At 41.6% G+C, this 21,262-nt stretch overlaps 1 protein-coding gene across 10 annotated transcripts in view; it reads right to left on the bottom strand.

Annotated features, from left to right (window-relative positions):
* SEMA4D (semaphorin 4D) overlaps positions 1–21,262 on the bottom strand; it is a 99,016-nt gene that overhangs the window by 40,685 nt on the left and 37,069 nt on the right. For 8 of the 10 annotated variants that reach the window (XR_008447853.1, XM_054054685.1, XM_054054681.1 and 5 more), the window contains exon 2: positions 975–1,038. The gene's annotated coding sequence lies outside the window, so the exon portion shown is untranslated. Of the gene's footprint in view, positions 1–974; positions 1,039–3,908; positions 3,970–17,033; positions 17,156–21,262 lie in introns of all 10 variants that reach the window. The other 2 variants (XM_054054678.1, XM_054054679.1) reach the window with 2 other exon arrangements.

Here is a 21,262-nt window from a genome sequence, read left to right as displayed (position 1 = left end):
ATTCTGAAAAGCGACAGGAAGAGTAAACGGGTTTATTTGATTGTTTTGTCTTTCTTTAAGAAAAAAAGAGCTAAGTCTGGCCTTGGAAAAGTTGATCTCTGAGCTGTCAGAGGTTTCAGGCACTGTAGTGGGTCCTCAGCCTGGTGGTGTAGAAGCAACCCAAAATGAAATAATTAGTGTAAAACTACATGGATGATCAGTAGGACCCAACCCCAGCTGCAGTGCCGGCACTTTCTGCTACTTGGGTGCTGAGCCACCACAAATCCATAATTTAAGAGCTGGCCAGGACAAAGATGTGTTTAAAGACCCTTTTCTGCCTCACTGGCTTCTCCCAGCTACTGAACCTGGGTTGCAACAGTGTCAGTGCTGCAGTCAGAACTGTTCAAATGACTGAAAAAATCCCTGAAATTCCAAATCCATCTTCCCCTATCCATAAAAAGTACTGCCTATCTTCTTTATTTCTTCTCAGGCTAACAGGCCCCGAGTCAATCACTCAAAGTTATCTAAAGGTGCCTACTGGCTACTATCGGCACTCACAGAAGTACCTGCACATATAAATCAATAAACACATGTGCTTTTTAAATAACCACCGTAGTTGTCCAGCAAGACTTTCAAAGACGCATGTATCTGTCAAAGTAAGCCCAGTACCTCCTCTCATGCAAAAACTGCGTAGCACAGAAGAGCTGCAATCCTCAACAGGACCCTCCAGTGGTAATTAAAGCACAGGTAAACATACAGTATGTTCCTGAGTGAAAAAAATCTCTTTTCTGCTAAGTTTCTGGCCTTAAAGCAAAACAAAGTAATAAATTCAGCTTACTGTTAAATCTCTTTTAATGTTTTCCCATATCACTTAAGTACCTGTTCTTGCAATGTATTCATTTGTTTTGCTAACAAAGACATCTGTAACACAGCCACCACAAATCCACCACAAATACCATGCTGTGGAGGGATACCCCTAGTTTCACTGCACATACCTGCTGCCCCTCGGAGCCTCCTGCATGCGTCTGGAGCTGGGGAACAGTCAGAAACACGTCCTTTCTGCAAAGAGATGAGAAAAGGGGTTTGACATCATTACCACATAAACCCGAAGGGCAAGTTTTGATATAGGAATTATAATAAATACTCCCTCAAAAGCCTGGCTTTTTTCGCCAACTACTAGGGCAGACTGTTTCTGACAGAAACCAGAACTGATATGCTTGCATCCAGCAAGCCAACATCCTGAGGTTGCATTTAACAAAAAACTATTAAGCAGATAAAAAGCACGCACATCAGCCATTTTCAAACTCAATTTGTTTCCTCTATCCCAAGCTGGCTGGCACCTACTCTGTACAAAATTGTTCAGCATTTGCATTGGACTAGCAGTTATTGATCCTGTTAAGAGAGTGGGATCCTTCTTATGCTGGTACAGCACAGACAAAGAAAGCTCAGAAAAGGTCGACACCAGCCAGCCAGCCTCACAAACAATTACCTGTACTAAATCCATATAAAGTAGTTCTAACCCTCTCCTGCATTACAGAATGACTGCATTACGCCATTATGCACAAGACTGGAACAAGAATATCTGGATACTTATGATGAAACTTCACATGTTCATATTTATTTTAGTGTAGCCAAAGGAGAACAGTCGGCCACTCTGAAGCATTCACAACAGGGCACACAATGCATTTACCTAGAATAGTGTTGGGATAACATACTGCTAAATATGCAGATTTATAAGACTGTTAAATCAGCTTGTATTTAGCATACATACTTCCTACTGTTCACCCAACTGCTTTTAGAAGGGTGTGGGTTACCTGAAGGGATAATGTTTTTAAATGCAAGTCACCACGGGTCTGATCTGGATTTCACTGAACACAACAGTAAGAGGGTTCCCACAGATCCAAATGGGAGAGAGTACACCTAAAAAAAAGTTTCTACTGCACACATGAAGTTTTCTTTCTTGATCCAGAAGATTACCAAAAAAGGCTCACATGACAGAAGGTTCCCAAAAGAAACAGGCCAGACAAAGTCAGAAGAGCAAGCTCAATACTGCAGGTCTCTAAGGACAGGGAGAACCTGTACAGGGTCTTTTCAAAGGCAGCCCTGTCCTTCAATAGCACCCAATTTGTGGCTGCCAGTATGGTAGTGGGTATCAAACAGCTACATCATACCCACTTTTGCTTACAAGAAAAAAATCTTTTCAAAATCTTTAACATCTTTTGTGTTATAGAGAAGGGAATCCAGTTTGACACTCTCCACAATGTTTCTCCAACAAGATACTCCATGTAAGTCCATTGGCCACCTGTGCTATTATCCGCTGGATGTTTTTCACAAGCATTAGCAAGATATAACCGACTTATTTCTGCTGTATAAACAACCACCTAGCTATCATTCTGCTGGAGAAAACAGAGCAAGCAAATTGTGAATCATCTGACGCAGCTTACACCAGATCATCTCTATGGCTGTAACTACTCGATATTTAAGTGGAGAGTTCAAACTTAGAAAGATTGCTGCTTGCCACAAGAGGCCATTGACCACCACGGTCATCATTGCCAACCAGAGTTTTCAGATCCCAGCGCGTTTCCCTATGGCTTACTGCTTGCAGAGCAAACAAAGGTCTAATAATCCATTTGTGCTGTAGGCACCTTAAGGGGAAAAGAAAACTCTCTTTTGCCTCTGCTGAGAAAGGACTTTCAGCAGCCTGTGGCTTGCACAAGCTCTTTCATTATAACAAAGCACTTCCACCTAAATAAACAGCTACAGTAGGTGTCAAACTGCTAATGAAAACCTTTACAGCATGTTAGCTGACCCATACTACTAGCTCTCAGAACACCCTGTCACTGAGAATTCCACATCTCTACAAATGGCTCCAGGTTCCTGAGGTAGGGGCTGAGGCCACCAAAGCCCCAAAAGCTAGGCAAACAGGTGACTGAAGCCTAAACCAGATCTCAGCCAGCCCCTGGACCTCAATGGGAATGTGGAGAGGTGGAAGAGCCACAAGGACTTGGAGGTTGTGGCACCTCAGCTCAAGAAGTCAGGACCCAAGAGAAGTGCATCCCTCTTTGGTCTGCTCCTTAGGAAAGGGCCAATAACCATTGGCGTTTCTGGCAGAGAAACCCACAGACACAAGGCTGGCTGCAAGGGCAGCTGGACTCAGGTGAAAGGGAGTTTGCAAGTAGGGACTGACTCCTTCTTTGATCACACCACCACTGCCTGCCTGTCTGGACAACACCCGTAGTCACACTACACACATGAGTAACAACTCACAGCTTGCCAAAAGCTATGACGTAATTAAACCCTTTAATCCAGCCAGGGCTTGAGTACAAAATTAAGATCCATACAAGTACTGCAGGTTTGCAGGCACCTTTGAGGTCTCTTGTCTGGCTCAAGCCTTGCAGGTGATCCTTTAAACTGTGCACTGCAAGAGCTCCCCAATAAACCTTATGCACTGTCAAGTTTTAAGAGTGAAAACTGTATTTCAGTGTAAACTTGCCGGGGAAAAAAAACCCAACTTTCTCCTGGTAACAATTACTTCAATTACTTAAGCTCAGGGAGGAAAGTACAGGGACAACCAAAAAAATAAGACCATGAAAAGCTCATTATTTTGACAACTGGGACTAAGTTGTCAAAGATTAAAGAAAACATCTGCCAGATTATAAATGAAAGAGAGCCTAGAATATATTACATAGAATAACATGATAGACACCCTACGGAAATTTTTCATAAAAGAGCCACAATCCTTTATATATGTGTGTTTGCATATATTTAATATATTTATTTGAGGACTTTCTTCTAACCTGTCAAATTCCCAAGCACATTTATCTGTTACAAGCTAATTCTAGCTGTCAGAGCCTACTTGCATTAAAAAAAAAAAACAACCAAACCCACAAAACGTAACTTGGTACTACCTCCTTCTACATCTCAATTACCTTCCAGATCTGAAGCATTGCTTTAATCCTCCATCCAAGCTGTAATCAGATCCTAGGCATTCTAAATGAGAAAAGGAAGAAAGGAAATGTAGAAGAAGACTAGCTTATAAATGAATCTTAATTACTCAGAGAACTTTTTGGGAGACCATGGACGCAAATTTTAAGTTTGGGAATGTTTGTAGTATTACTGCACTATTCACCAGCCTTAAAAAAAAAAAATTACAATTTCCAGATCAAGATTGCAAATAAAGGCATATTTGCCATCTGTATCTCAAATCAGCCACAACCTACACGTTCTAGCTTTCACAGAAAAACTATTTTAAAAGCTCATACAGAAGCCACAGGTAAAGCTGACATATAGCTATGAATAACTAAGGCTGCAGACACTGCCCACAGACAGCAGGCTAAAATTATCCATGTGACTGTTATGCATGGGTTTAGGTTTTAAAAAGAAGTAACTGCACAAAAAGGTAGGCCAGACTACAGAATTCAAGAACTCTCTGTATTATCAGCACTTTATTTTAATAATTAGGTATTTGACATATCAAAGTAACTGTGGCTCACCACAGCAATCTCCGTTGCTCCCACCCTCGCTCAAGGAGACTGATGATGATTCCTGCTAATCACCTGTCCGAGACACTGAAGGAGGAGGGAGAGTCAAGTAACAAACACTACAGTTCTCACTTGCAAAGCTTCGATTTTCACAAAAATGTTTTTATTTCATAGAACCATTTACTGGTCTATCAACATTCTCCAACTTTTTCTAAACATAGAGCCTTGTGTTAAACCAGGTTTTGGAATAGCAAGGCAGAAAAGCCCTCCTCTGTCTTAAACAGCTACATTTTAATTCAGCTCTGACTGGACTAGGTTCATAAGCTTTCACTTCCCTCATCAGCCTGACACTCCTCAGATCTCACAAGCAGCCTCCAAAAAGCCAAGAACATGAGACTATCCCAAAGGCAGAGAGCCCAGAACTGCTCAAATCCCTCCTATGTCCCAATGACAAAAAGCAAATACCAAAGTTGGGCCAGCTAATGCTAAAAGAATATATTCCATTTTTAAGGATGTTAAGAGAAACAATAATTAAGCAATCTAACTTCCACAAAACTGGATGGGAGTATTCGTAGTATTATCTATGTGTCCATACCCTCCTTCAGGAGAAGATTTGAGTGTATTTCACAAGTCTAATTTTACCCATAGTTACTCTACTATATAATACCAATGCAGGATTATTTTAAAAAAAAATTAATCAAAACCATAGTAGCAGTTCTGAATCGAATTCTAATAAAGACATAGGGCACATGCACTACAACCGTGTGAGACCAAGAGCCACAGAACACCACAGAAAGAAAGGAGGATGCACAACTGCACAAAGAAAATAGCAAATACCAGTACTTTGGTTTCAGATTAAACTCTTTATACTACCACTTTAGGGACATGTAAAATGTATAGGTACCCGCAACAGGGTGCATCTGCTTAGGGAAGCAAATGCCCTTTCAGAGGCAGCGTTAGAATATTCTGTTCAATAAATAACAGTCTTTGAAGAACAGAGGTTACTGGGAGCACGCCCATATTCAACATATTTTTACTTCAATGAGGTCAGTATGAAGGAGAAAATTATGTCTCATCTCCTCTCACCATAGAAGCATGACCCCTTATAACTCTACATGGTTGTTTTCTCCTTCTATCAGAAAAGGAGCAATCCAGAAAGCAATTTGCTGGTGCCAAAACCTGAACAAGAAGAAACAGCAGAGGAGTCTCCAAATCTTACTCCAAATATTCCATGAAAATAACAGAGAAAGTTCAAATACTTCCTGTATATTTCACTAATGTTCTTTAACAGAATGAATGAAGCACACTACAAGAAAGTCAAGAGTTTAAAAAGGAAACAAAAAACAACAACCAGGAAGTCTGCCCTACAAGCTTTGCTTCACGCAAAGCACTACTACCTGCCAGTTTTGTCAAAATGTCTCATAGCTAAAATGAGAATTGAATTAATGTCAGGGATTTCCACATTCAGCATGACAATCAGCAACCCAGAAAAACTAAAGTTAAAATCAACATAGCGCATACCTCCTAACTTTGCCAGAGCTTAGATCACATCTTTTTTCACTTGCAGACAACACTTTGACACTTTTCAACTATTTATTTCTCCAGCATTTCCTTTTATTTTTTATATTCTCTGATTCTTTACATAAAATGCACTTACCGTCGTTTACAGGTGATAGTCTGAACATATTAAAGAGTTATCTTAACAGTGAGAATACAAAACACCCAGGTGTTATTACTTCAGTGTTCCATATTTAGCATTTTTCAATACTGTCTTGACATTTTTCTTCCCCTCTCTTCCCTTGAGAAATATGTGGCCTCTTCCAAAGAAATGCAGTTAAAAAGAAGTCGTGGAAGTGAGTCTCTAATGCATAATGAACAGAGTATTTTACTAGCATGATAGTGTAGAAAAAAACCTGTTACTCAGTAACAAATTCAGGTTTTTCAGGCTTTCAAGATAGTTTAACAAATCAGGCCAATTACTGACAGGTACCAGACCCTGAAGTTTCTTGACTGTCAAATACAATAGCCACCTTGACCACACAGCAGAGGTTTTCAGTACCAGAACATCCTTAGCCAGTTTGCCCACTGAAAATACCCAACTTATTAAGCTGTACATACCTCTACACACAGTGAGCACCATGCACTACTCAGGGGCACCTACAGTGAGATGGCAAAATGCCAAGACAGCTCTTAAGCAAACCCTTAAAACACATCTGAATTACTGTCTTCATTTCTCTTCCTCCGCCTCCCCCCTTAAATGAATTAGCATTAGGTGGAAGATGAAGAAAAGGAAGAGTCATTTTCATCTCAGCATACGAGATCAAGAAACAACACTTCTCCAAGCTGCACAGCAAAGCATTTTGCAACTTACTAAAGAGAAGCCTTGGTAGATGTTACTTGTCTGTCCCAAATAAAGGCTTCTGTGCTGAGAAAACAGGCAACTTCAGTTCAAGGAACCAGAGAATCAGCTCCCTGGTTGTGTAAGTCACAGCCCAGCCTCCCTGAGGGAGCTACGCAAGGTTGCTGAAGTAGGGGATTTGAACCAAATTATTCAAAACAGTGGAGAAATAACAAAAAAACAAAACTTGACTGTGTTTGGTTATATGAAATTCAGAAGCTGAACCTTGCAGCGGAATTTACTATTAAAAAACAATTACAATTCATAGGTGGAATTTACTCATTTTTCTTAACAAAACAAAACCGCTCACATCCAAAAAAACACAAAAAGCTATAGAAAGGGATTTCCTCCAGCCTTACAAGTTATGTAAGGACATCTCTGACTTATGAACACAGATAAAACTTGTTGTGCTTCTGAATATCTTTATCTTACTGATCATGCACTACAACTCCCTTATCACACACACCCCTTAAAAACTATCTTCCTCTCTCTCATATGCAATTGCACAAAGCAGAACATAATGAGAATGTCATTAGACTGGTTAGGGTGATACTTCATATCACGTTAAAAACATGCCCACTTGATAACAAATCAGAATAAACTATTGGAAATTCATACATTCCTGAATCCTCCCATATCATATTCCCAGTTTCATTTGGCAAAAAGAAATACAACATCCAACTGGCAAATCATTCTGCAACAATAATTTTCAATTTTCAGATCTGGATGCAGCAAGGAGATGACAGCGCCACTGCTCTCAGTTCTTCTCCTGTCACTCCACAGAGCTGCTTCTGCTGCCCAGTTTTGCATTTGACTTGAATCACACTGGCCCAACAGTAAAAGCTGGGCAATGTTTCCTACATCAAGCATGTACATAAGTTGAAGGTGTGATGGTAAAGCCCTCTTTAGAAATATTAGCGTTTTTTCTCAATTAAGACAAATATATATTGCTTTTTCATGGCAGCTACTTGAAGATTCGCAATCAAGTGCTGACAGTTCTCCTTCATAAGCACTGAGCTGAAGCCAGAGCTTCCATACATATGCTGTTGTTTTCGTAAGCTCCTTTTTCAGCAGTTTCAACATCTGTGTTTCAGAATGAGAGAAAGATAGGGACATTTTGAATTAAATAGAACACCAAATCGTTTCCAGTCAACCAGTGGTGGGACATAAGTTGCACAGGGAACCTTCTTAAACTAAAACCAGTCAAATTTCCATATTTATTTCCACTGAGAACCTGCTACAGGTTAAAGATTAACAACAAAAAGTTCCCACTAAATGGATTATTTTCCTCAGCTTTAGCTCATCCCCACATTGATCGAAAAAATGTAGAAATATCTGATTTTTACCTTCTATTTCTAGTCTTTGATATCTGACCCTCAGACAGCAAATGTCAAGTTTTAATTTTCAGTAAGCATCAATAGCATCAAGCAGCAATGCTGTTTTCCCTGCACTTACATAAGCAGAGTATGACATGCTTGGCTTTCACACCTGGCCCTTTGCCAGGTCACTGCTGTTTTGCTCTTTCCCCTGCAGTTCACTCCACTTGTAGTATGTGGTAACCCACTTTTTTAATCCATATTCTTATTTAATTTAATATTTAAGCTTTATAGGACCTAGAGAGCAACTGTGCTCTAGTAAGGAAATTATGCAAACATAAGATCCATCAGAACTTCAGCAATGTACCAGGGTGAATGGCTTAAAAATCGTACCATGGTTACCCAAAAACAGGCTGAAAGAAGCTAGATAATTAATATTTCCTCTTATAGTTATGAGAGTTGTCCTGCCTACTCGCTACCTTCTGACTACTTCTTTGTCCCCTGGTCTCCATCCCTCTCCACCTCCCAGCCTAAACTTGTGCTGCCGTGCAACCAGTTAGGGAAGTTGACTGATGAACTTTCACAGGTTAAAACCTACTTTGTAGAGGGGAAGCATTAGAGTAGTTGAAATCCATCCACAACACCTCCTTCAACAGCAGTGCTAGTTTGCATCAGATGAAACAAACGTGCAACACCATGGGAGACATTAAGTCTGAGTCTTGCTTGGGAAAAACATGGGAAGCCCAGCAAGTGCTACACTTGGAGCCCTCCCAGCCTCACCTCAAGGCCAAAGAAAAACCAAGGAAGAGCTGAGGGATCGTGGCCTGGAAAAGAACTGCAGGACTGAGGGCTGCCTGGGATTAGGCCTGTGATGGACACGATGCAGTTTTCTCCTCCAATGCTGCACGGCACCTGCCAGAGGACAGAGCTTTCTGCAGGACTGCCTGCTGGAAGAGATCTTGAAAAGACAAGAGTCGGAACTACCTGAGGGTAGGGCTATGTCCCCGACTGTAAACATTGCTCTTTTCCTGCTGCAGCATTATTATGAAAAAAATTTATTCTGCCAGTGGTGAGTAACAAACTCCAGTTCCTTCTCATCAGCTAAACCCTGGCCACAAGGGTGTTACTCTTACATTTATTTGCATATTCAATATAGTCAGCTGCCTCTGAAGGAGTGGCAAACAGCACACACCGTGGGACAACTGCATATCCCAGCCAACCCCACGCAAATCAGGATTTACCAGGTTGAGGTTCAAAATCCTGAATTCACACCACACTGCAAAGGCCATTTTAAATACCCAAGATCTCAACAGGAGATTAACCTCCAATAGCAGACTACAACTCATGTTTCTTGGCAAGGACCATGGAATTGCAGTAAGACAGCCTTAAAATCTAAGAAATAACAGAAATATCTAATGCAGGTAGTTTCAGGGGCAAGCATTTTAAAAGTCATAGGCTTTTGCTGTGTTTAAAGTTTTGCTAGCACAGAAAAGAGTTCCCCTTCCCTCCCCATCCCCATGTTAAAATCTGCACAGCAATCCTGGCATTTTTTATGTGTACAAGCAACACAACAGTCCTTCAGGGCAAGGGAGCCCATGAGGGTTGGGCGCTCTTGAAAAATGAAATCCTATCAGCTCAAGAGCAGGCCATCCCTGTGTTCCGGAAAAGGAGCTGGCGGGGGGAAAAGCCAGCTTGGTGGAACAGGGTGATCTCAAGATGCGTCAATAAGAAAAAGAAGCTCTATGTGCTCTGGAGGAAAGGACAGGCATCTTGGGTGGACTACAGGGACGAAGTGAGATCGTGCAGGGAAAAAATCAGGAGGGCCAAGGCCCAACTAGAATTAAAACTCGCTAAGTCTGTGAAAGACAACAAAAAGTCTTTCTACAAGTACATTAACAGGAAAAGGAGGACGAGGGAGAATATCCAGTCTCTAGTGGATGCAGAAGGAATAACAGTGACAGGGGATAAGGACAAGGCTGAGGTACTTAATGCCTTCTTCGCCTCAGTCTTTAATAGCAAAGAAAGTTGTTCCTTCTGTTTACAAATCCAAGAGTTAGAGGGGCAGATTGAGGCTCCCGTGATCCAAGAGGAGGCGGTTAGAGACTTGCTTGCCCAGCTAGACGTCCACAAGTCTATGGGGCCGGATGGGATCCACCCAAGAGTATTGAAGGAACTGGCGGATGTCCTTTCCAAACCCCTATCCATCATCTTCCAGAGGTCCTGGCTGACTGGGGAAGTTCCACTAGACTGGAGGCTGGCTGATGTTGTGCCCATATACAAGAAGGGTTGCAGAGAGGATCCGGGGAACTACAGGCCTGTCAGTCTCACCTCAGTGCCAGGGAAAGTCATGGAACAGGTAATTTTGAGTGCTATCATGAAGCACACGCAAGAGAACCGGGTGATCAGGCCCAGTCAACATGGGTTTACAAAAGGCAGATCTTGCCAAACTAACCTGATCACCTTCTATGACAAAATCACTCAACTACTGGATCGGGGAAAGGCTGTGGATGTAGTCTTCTTGGACTTCAGTAAAGCCTTTGACACAGTTTCTCACAGCATTCTGCTTCAGAAACTGTCAGCCTCTGGCCTGGACAGGCGCACACTCTCCTGGGTTGAAAACTGGTTGGATGGCCGGGCCCAGAGAGTGGTGGTCAATGGAGTTAACTCCAGCTGGAGGCCAGTCACAAGTGGAGTTCCTCAGGGCTCAGTACTGGGTCCAGCTCTGTTCAATGTCTTTATCAATGACCTGGATGAAGGCATTGAGTGCACCCTCAGCAAGTTTGCAGATGACACTAAGCTGGGAGGAAGTGTCGACCTGCTGGAGGGTAGGGAGGCTCTGCAAAGGGATCTGAACAGGCTGGACTGCTGGGCCGAGACCAATGGGATGAGGTTTAACAAGACCAAATGCCGGGTCCTGCACTTGGGGCACAACAACCCTATGCAGCGCTACAGACTGGGGGAAGAATGGCTGGAGAGCTGCACGGAAGAGAAGGACCTGGGGGTGCTGGTTGACAGCCGACTGAACATGAGCCAGCAGTGTGCCCAGGTGGCCAAGAAGGCCAATGGCATCTTGGCTTGTATCAGAAATGGGGTCACCAGCAGGTCCAGGGAGGTTATTCTCCCTCTGTACTCGGCACTGGTGAGACCGCACCTCGAATACTGTGTTCAGTTCTGGACCCCTCACCACAAGAAGGATGTTGAGGCTCTGGAGCGTGTCCAGAGAAGAGCAACAAAGCTGGTGAGGGGGCTGGAGAACAAGTCTTATGAGGAGCGGCTGAGAGAGCTGGGGTTGTTTAGCCTGGAGAAGAGGAGGCTGAGGGGAGACCTTATTACTCTCTACAACTACCTGAAAGGAGGTTGTGGAGAGGAGGGAGCTGGCCTCTTCTCCCAAGTGACAGGGGACAGGACTAGAGGGAATGGCCTGAAGCTCCGTCAGGGGAGGTTCAGGTTGGATATCAGAAAAAAATTCTTCACAGTAAGAGTCATTGGCTACTGGAACAGGCTGCCCAGGGAGGTGGTCGAGTCGCCTTCCCTGGAGGTGTTTAAGGAACGGGTGGATGAAGTACTTAGGGACATGGTTTAGGGAGTGTTAGGAACGGTTGGACTCGATGATCCAATGGGTCCTTTCCAACCTTGTGATTCTGTGATTCTGTGATTCTAAAAAAATCTGCTAGTGCTTTTCACAGACAGCACAAGCATGGATTTTACTAATCAACATTAGATTATTAGCTTAATAAGTTTTGCTATTCTTAAACCTAACTGTGTACAGCCAGAGAGTCTGCACACTTCTGTAAAGAGATACAAAGAAATTTCACGTACCAGCATCTACAAAAAAGGTTGTGCAGAACAGAACTCATTAAACAGAGGTGTTTTGCTGCAGAATTTGGTTAGCAACAAGTCAGTTGGCAATGACTAACTCTAGAGTTTGAAAACAACTCTGACTTCGGGGGAACTTACACAAATGAAGTGATTTATCACGTGTTGCTACACCCGGTGTATGAGGTTGTTGAGCATCAATAGTATCTGCTCCTGCCTCAATACAACCCTTGTGTCGATATGAACAACGTAAAGGTAATTTCAACCTTTAGTTAGCAACTAGGTATTAGTTTGTGCCCATATTACCACTTTCTGTACTTTCAAAAACACAGGTGCAGATCTTTCAGTATAAGTGCTTCAGATTTCACATCAAATTATGTGTGAGTATGTCAGCAATAGGATTAACAGAAGCTTTGCTTGCAGAACATTCTCATGAGCATTACTGGGATTCTAACTCCTGCCAAGCCTAAAATGAGCTTTTTCTTATGTCAAATGAAATGTAGCAGAAAGAGTAATTATTACAGTTGATGATTAACTTTTAAGAATCTTGTTTGCCCTATCATTAAGGACATTATGAAAGACAAACATAGATGCAAGAGCTGCACAATCCAGAGGTTCTGCCTCAAGTTTCCCAACAAAGCAGATAATCATTACAAGTTTCCAGCCTCTGAACGCTAAATTTGAGGGGTTCAGTATTGCAGAAAAGCAGAACTTTACAATTACAAGAAAGTATTAGAGGTAAGATAAGATTTGTGTGCTTCCTTCAGTGTTTAGAGCTCAATGGTGAAAACACAAAGCCTTTCTCAGAAAAGCTGACCTCCAAAGGCAGCACCAGCCATCCACGTCTTATCTCAAATCAGAAATCCCCACTCTAGACCTCTCACAGATTTCCTATTTCAAATGTCACTGTGGAAAAATTTGGTTAAGCTCAGTCATATGAAAAAATTAATCCCAGTCTAGTGAGATATGTCAGAGGATTAGATGGCAATTAATGCCATTGTGAACCAGATTCTGAAGAGGTGCTTGAGCTGGTGGCTGCTTCCCTGTATCCCTTTATAACCTTCTATGGTTGGCACCTACAGTTCTCATGTCACCAGAAGATATACCAAAAAAAAATAAAAAGGACAACATTCTTGAGACAGTTATATCCTCTTCCCTGCTGCATGACCTGGAACAGGCAGAGACAAGATTCAACTGCCATTGTCTATACTCAGTAGACTGTCATTCTGCATCACAAAATACCCTCCTCTTCCAAAGCACACTTAATACAGCAAGAAACAAACTGAAGTCTCCATACAGCATGTAAAAGAAATGGGTTATTTCTATTAAAAAAAAAAATCACCATTCCATATTAATTCAAATAAATTAAACTTTCAAGTTCAAAGTTCTGTGTGGGTAATCTAAATTTCAACTTTTACACAGCTCATTTGCTACAAGTTTGATGTTTTGCTTTGTGTTGTTTTTTGTTGTTTTTTTTTAATAAGGACAGATTTAATGTAGTAAACAAAATGATGATTCTTACTAAGCATTAGTTTCCTTCTCACTCTCCCTTGATGCTTTCCTCAACTTTCTCTAATAAGAACATTAGCTTTGAACTACTGCAATAGTCCACAACAGCAAAGCAAAACAATGTCCCACTATTAAATACGAGCTCAGCTATTTAATGTTATTTATTTATGAACAAAGGATGCTCCTGCTTATAGTCTTTATTCTAGCAAACTGTTAATTAGACTTCTAAGTCTAGAAATTTTCTTAGAAGCTAAAAAACACTAAGTTTCCTACAGGTTGTGCAAACTTGCATTGAGAATTTAAGTCTACTAACAATCAGCTTACTTTTCTTATGTAGCTTTTGCAGATCTCTTAGAAGTCATCCATGGTACGTAGGAATATATAGACTACCATCTGAATATTAGTACTCCAGATTAACAACTATTAATTAGCTGGTTTGCTGCCACTCTTGTACAATTAAAGAATGAACGACCATTTTCATTATTTTTGTTGCTAAGAAACCTGTCTCCTGTCAGACTGTTTGCTGATGGTCCTCACTTAAAATTTGCCTTAATAAATAACAAGGTTCATTTAAGCTTCCTTGTTCTTAAAGGCTGCAGACTTATTTCTGCTGGTCAAATACACTTATAATCTTTAACAACAGATTCACTGTTGAATGACACACAAGCACTGCACTACAGTCCGCGTGCACTGGTCTGAGAATTCTGCCAGCAAGGTCAGCCAATTGCACTGCTCAAGAATCAAAACAACCTGCTCCTTCTTGACTCTAGAACTTCCATGACTCCTCTTTGAGAAAGCCCAAAAACAACAGTCATTCAGCAGAAAAAATACAGGTAACCGAGTACCTATGCTCAAACAGCTTCTTTATCTTTCTAACATGATGGGTATCGTGCTTTTTACCATTTGCCGTTTTGAGCAATGGCACTTTAAAAAAAATACCTGAAGAGGTTAAAGTTTTTTGAATTTCAACATGTTTTAAAAGACCAGTGGCACATCCAACGTTTAAGTGACAGCCAACGGTTATGCAATTTCACTACAGCTGACCCCTCCCTCAGGACTTCAGCAAAACGTTGTCATGCTGCAAGTCATCTCAGGTGATATGAACTAACATCACGCTTCAGCAGGAAAAAAGCTCTTGCTTACTTATCTTTTTGTTAACACAAAAGGAGGAACTAAAACACTGACATTAGAAAGTAGTGCTTGAAATTAACCTTCTGCAAAAAAATGAAGAACTTGTGTGAAGCTAAAATAATAGTTTTATTTATATCACTGCTGTAACGTAGAGCGATGCTTCATCTTGTTGCTGTTCACCTGGGTTTACCACACCACTCCTAGAGTACAGGGAATCAAATATTTCCTATCTCCTGCTGCTTCTCAAAGCATGAGAACAGCTTCACTCTACCAACTACATGGTTTTTTACAGGAGTTCTTCCTGTCTGACATGAGTGAGGTTTCAGATGATACTTTGTAAGAAAGCATATCCTAACAGCAATCCAGACAGATCCTGGACAAGATGAGCTGCTGACTACCAGTCTTTCAGACCGCTCTGTGGATGACAGGTCCTTCCATTCAAGGCCCAGAACTTCTCAATGGCATTTATCTCCTGTTCAGTGGTCTGGTACTTTTCCAGTTCTCGCAGATGTGTTAGGTTTAACCTTCCCTGACACATGCCAGTGCAGTTCTCACTTCCATGCCTGAGAAAGAGTGCAAAAGCCTGGGATCAACCACTATCACCTCCACAGTTAACACTAACTGCAAAACCAGGAGTAGGTGACCATTCCTGGGAGAACAGCTGCTTGGCAGAGTCCTACCAGCTCTTGTGGTGCACACAGGCTCTTGGTAAAAGCCAGGCTCAGAAAGCCAAGAGAAGCGTCACGATGGACTCAAGGAAAGGCTCTCTTTGGCGGGGCATGGGATGCAAACACAAAACATAAGACTTGGAAAGTCTTCAGCGACTCCAATTGAAAGACTGTGAGAGGACTGCCTACTGAAATCCACAGTACTGTAAGGATTTTCATGTCGCTTGTAAAAATCAAAATTTGCACCTCTCAGTGATAAGTCTGCACCACACACAGTTTGCTCCATTTTGAGTTTAAATGTATAAATGCTTATGTCACTTGCCAAACAGTTTTCTCCTACATCTAAGCCACTTAACAAATTTTCAGGGGCAGGAAACATTAATCCTCAGCATGAGAAGGATATGGAACTGTTGGAATGGGTCCAGAGGAGGGCTACAAAGATGATCAGAGGGCTGGAGCACCTCCCATACGAGGACAGGCTGAGAGAGTTGGGGCTGTTTAGCCTGAAGAATAGAAGGCTCTGGGGAGACCCTATAGCGACCTTCAAGTACCTGAAGGTGGCTACAAGAAAGCTGGAGAGGGACTGTTCACAAAGGTTTGTGGTGACAGGACTAGGGGGAATGGCTGTAAATTGGAGAGGGGAAGATTTAGAGTAGACATCAGGAGGAAATTCTTCACACTGAGGGTGGTGAGATACTGGCACAAGTTGCCCAGGGAAGCTGTGCACGCTCCCTACATGGAAACGTTCAAGGCCAGGTTGATCAGGGCTTTGAGCAGTCTAATTTAGTGGGAAGTGTCCCTGCCCATGGCAGGGGGGTTGACATTAGATGATTTTTAGGGTCCCTTCCAAGTGAAGCCATTCCATGATTTTTCTGGCTCTTTAATGAGCTGAGAAGTTGGCAGGACAGACCACGAGGATCCTCCTCTGTGAGGATCTCCCAGTTGCTTGTCATTCCCCTCCAAGCTTACCAGAGTCATCTCATCCTAGCAACCAGTCCATTACCACAGGGCTTTTCCAACTGCATTCAATGACCCACGCCTGCCATGAGGCAGTGCCACTGCACTTTTGATGTTTACAAGCAAGGTTAGAAAACAGCAGCAGCAGAGACATTATAGTCTTAGTGCGTTATGTGCACGAACAAAGGCAGATTTGAAAAAGTGTCTGTTCTCACAGTATCACCCTGTCTGGTCTTTAACAGCTTGCATGTGAAAATCAAGCAGACTAACACTGCACTACATACAAAAATATCATAGCAGTACTACCAACCATCAAATTTTGTCACCACCTTACAAAAGCATCATTTACCACCTTCTCAACTCATCAGTACAATACACACATTAAGAAAAGTGGCTAAAGCAGCAGCGTATCTGCATCCCAAAGACCTGCAGCAAAAATGGCATCCTTGGAGTTCCCCTGTGCCTTAAAGAAACCCATCTCCACACACTTCTGATAATTGAATCACAGATGCAAGCAAGGACCCCACACCCACCCCTCCACTACCTTTCCATGCTGCTAGAAGAGCCAAGGGCCAGGTGGGCAACTTTATCTCAGTGCTACCTCAGGGTCTTGTTTTGACATTTTGACTCCTGGATGGGTGACAAACTTCAAAACCAAAAAAGAACAAAGTGCACTGTCTCTGACCACAAAGCACATGGCCTGTTGTGGGACATCTGCTGTCAGAAACAGGCAAATACACACAATTTCAAGAAGTAAACACAAGATCATTTGGATTACCTCACGGTCCAAGAAGGACAAGGGCACTACAAAACCTGGAGCTGGACAAAATTTCTCAGGTGAAAAGCTCATCAAATAGAAATCCTGTAGTCTTCCCCTCCTTGTCTTCAACAGCTGTGAAACTGAGACAAATAAGATTACAAGATCTCGAAGTGATCCATTAAAGCAAATGAAGCAAACACTTCAGTGTGCTATTGCAGTAAGCTGGAAGACGTGACCAAAACACAAATCATCTTTCTCAAACAAAGAGGTTTAAGAGGTTTTCAGAGCTGCAGTAGTGCAGAAGAGCATGGACTTGTTTCTGCTGCTGGTTTGCCAAGTTTAAATGGAGAATAGCAAATGAAAATGCTTAGAAAATACATACTATTGTTGAATACCATTTCAATAACATCAATTGTTAGTAATCCAAAAGATTAAACTCTATAGGATTAGAAAGGGTGACATGTCACTTTTAGAAAAGACTGACTGTGACAATTAAATCCACCAGACTGCAGAAGGCTGATCACCAGCAGAGGGAGGATAAGGCAAGCCTACTGGCTGGAAAGTCAAGTACTAGCCAACTCTTGCAGACAAGACTACAGTCAGGCCAGCGTTTAGACAGCATCTGGGACAGGAAGAACAGGCCTTGGTTCAGGCTCTGAAGCTACACAGTGGATGATGTCCATCAGCCAGGATGCGAAGGAGCTATGTAAAACTGCCTCAGTTTTTTCACCTTGACAGTAAACAACTCCTTGCTGATTAGCAGGATTTGCATTCAGCACTAAAGAGGACACTGCAATACAGTAACAGAATAATGCACCAGATAGCGATGGCCACAATGTGTTGTGGGGATAAAAAGTATAAATAAAAATAAAAATTTTAAAAAGGCAAGCTATTTCAGTGGAAACATATTTCAGGGGAAGATGACAAAGTAAACATTTTAAACGAAACATATATTCTAACAGTCCTCAGTCCCACCATCATTAAAATCTCATTCAAGGGAAGCAGCAGCAGCACAGGAGGTCAGGGAAGAGAGGAACAAGACAAGGAACAGGCAATCACAATTACTGAATTAAGCATAACCTGAAGCCATGACTTAAGGCTCCATATCCTTGAAGGACTGGCCTTCCTCCTGCCCCACTCCTGGGCTGCAGCAGCTCAGAGCAGGGTGAAGCTGTTCCCAACTACTCGCTCCAGCACCGACAACTGGCTTCAAGCTGCAGAACTGAATACGAGAACATTGGTTCATTTTCCATTGCTCTACGTTAAGAAAGCTCTGGAAACAAGGCAGACTAACTCCACTAAGGATTATATATACTCCATTCTTAGCTGATATTTTATCTAATATACAGGACACTATTACAGCACCAGTTTCAAGAAAGCTGGTGATTTACTCCACCGGTACAGAAAATCACCATCGTTACCAATAAGAGATGTTTTCAGGCATTGCGTACTGTTTGGTCCCAACCAAGGCGGACCAGACACAAGAGTTACCTGATCTATAATATGCCTGCAGAGTCTTTCCTTTTCTTTGGCTTATAAAGGTTCTATGGTTTCCAAAAGCTAAACAGAGCAAGCACAAAAGCTGAAAATAAAAAACCCCTAGACTGCAAAGTGGCAATAATTTCCGCCTTCATGCGAAGAAGCCAGAGTCAGAATAAGCTGAGTGAATTTAGTTAATCATAACAACATTAAGCTGTTCATCTCTGTGGCAGCATGTCCCAGGCTTTGCAGCTAACAACATTTCACTATGTGAATGGGTAGAAACATTTGCTCACATAAGCTGGTTAAATGTGATTCAGCCCAGATGTCCGAACGGCTTAGCAGTCTTTGTTGTGAGATGTTTGCAAAACATCAAAAAAGAATGACAGACACAAATACATGACTGAGTTCCTGTCCAGAGGACGTGCAGGGCCTGAAGTTTAACCAGACTATATTTGGCAGCACGCATTGCTAAAGCTCATAGATGTACTAAAACAGTAGTTATAGAACATTTACATCTTCAAAGGAAGGTGAAGATGGAATACAGTCTGGGCTGTAGAAGATCTGCCCATTAGGGTCCCAGCACCCCCATGCAGCACTGCTGCACCTGTCAGCAACCAGGAGAAGGAGCAGAGAAATGAAACATGAAAAACACTGCCAGTGCTAAGCATCTTGGAAAATACCTGATACATCACGGGGTAAGGGAGAAGCAAACTACTTACAGCCTTGATACAGACTTGCAAATTTGCTGAAGTCGGGTAAATCAAGCCTATCTTACAGATAATGGCAGGTATGAGATAAATGGGGCCAGAATTGTATTTACAGTGGATATGTTCACATAATTTTACCAAAACAACAGTACCATCCTTCTCCTTGTAGTACCACACGGTTCTGGAGAACGCACACAAAAGATAGTATTTTAAAACTAAGTATCTCAGACATATAAAACTTAACAGAAGAATTCAGGGTGAGAATAACACAAGGGAAACCCTGGAACAAGGCCAATGACATGCCAGTAATTCATCCTTACAAATACAAGGTCATTTTCTTCTCTCATTGTGGAATGTATTGATTCTAATTAAGCACAATTTTTCCTGCAGCAACAGTGGTTAATTTAATGTCTGGCCAGTCAGCTTGATTAGAGCCTAAGCCTTGACCAGAATATACCTTCTACCAACAGACAAGCCTCAACAGAGGAGTTCACCTACCAGCAGCACACTCACCACTCCTCCTCTGCTACTAAGATAGGCTAGTATCTAATTTGTAAGAGGGGCATTTCGCAGGCAAAAGAATGAATACTCAATAATCAATATAAGCAAAATCTACCATTACAGCAGGACACAGTCTTGCCTGCTTCCTGGTCTACTGCCTCCACATTTAATTTTGAAACCAAGAAATTTAAGGAAACATACAACTCAAAGGGCTTAGCAGTTACAACATTTTCTCACATCTCTGAATTCTCATCTACAAGAACAAAAACCAGCTTCAAATTCTCCTCCTTAAATCCATCCCCATCTTTAAAGCCCAACAGGCTATTCATCTGCAAAAAGATATTGTGACTCGAGAGTATCTGCCTTGACTCAGAAGTTTGGTTTTTAACTTTGGGGGGTGAAAGGGTAAGGTGAAAATAGTGCTTAAAGTACATTATTACAGCTTAGGTCGAAGCAAGGCAAAACCTTGCTCACACCTTCCATGCTTAACTTTGATCAACCCAAGAACGTTTAAAACTGGAGCAATCAGACTCTAGACACATTTCTGCTAGAAGTCTTGGTATTCCACAGGAAGAAAGCCACCTTCATGTACTATTCTCTTTCACATGCCATTTATAAATACATTTAGTTATGCTTAGTTATAAATGTAATTTTCCTCAGTTTTCTCCAGAAAAGGCGGCAAAAAGAGCAAAACAAGAAGATGATTTTGTGGCAAAGAACAGAACTATCTAAAATGTTAAGGGCCGAGGATCAAAAAGAAACCAGCTAGTGGAACCTCCCCGACAAAGATTTAAAATATGCACAGGAAGTTTAATGACTAAATATTCAGTCTTTTGTTCTAATTTGCGCCCTTCAATTTATAGAACAGAGGTACAACTCTCCTGCATCTACGTGAAGGTGTGTGGACTGACTGCTTTACATAAAGTTGCACAAACATTTTTATTACCTGCTACACGCTTGGGATGGCAAAGTAAAAGCAGTTGCTCCAGCCAATTTTCTCCCAAAAGCTGCAACTGCTCTCCTTCTCCTAAAGAGAATTTAATGAAGCCATCTGCTCGCAGTTGAGACTATTCTAAAAACATCCTGCATTCTTTATGCTCCCCCTTTTACAGTTCAAAGCCTGGCCAGCTTCCCAAGGCTACAACCTTTGCAAAAAGCAAAGCAGCAGGAAGAAACGTTACTGAAAATATTGTGCTCATACGTGCATTAAAATACTTCAGTACTATATCATATTATATTATATTATTGACAAAATTTTGGCAATATTTGTATTTTAAGGAAAGGCAAGAGAATAGTAAATTGCAATGTGCACATAAAATTGAATCTTGCAACATTTCTTTTAAAATATCTGAGTATGTTATTTGATAAAGTAAACAAATGTCTAATCAAGGAAACTATCTAACTAACCCACAATTTTAAAATACCTCATTGCTACAGCCTCATTTAAGCATGACCAAGAAATTAGGATCTTATCTTCATTTAGTTTCCAAAAACTCTATCCAACCCACCTCTACAATACCTGTCGGGAGATACAGATTTAAAACAAATGCTGTACAA

Source organism: Cuculus canorus, chromosome Z (assembly GCF_017976375.1).
Source record: "Cuculus canorus isolate bCucCan1 chromosome Z, bCucCan1.pri, whole genome shotgun sequence".
Taxonomy (NCBI): Eukaryota; Metazoa; Chordata; class Aves; order Cuculiformes; family Cuculidae; genus Cuculus; species Cuculus canorus.
This window is presented reverse-complemented; position numbering and strand designations above follow the sequence as displayed.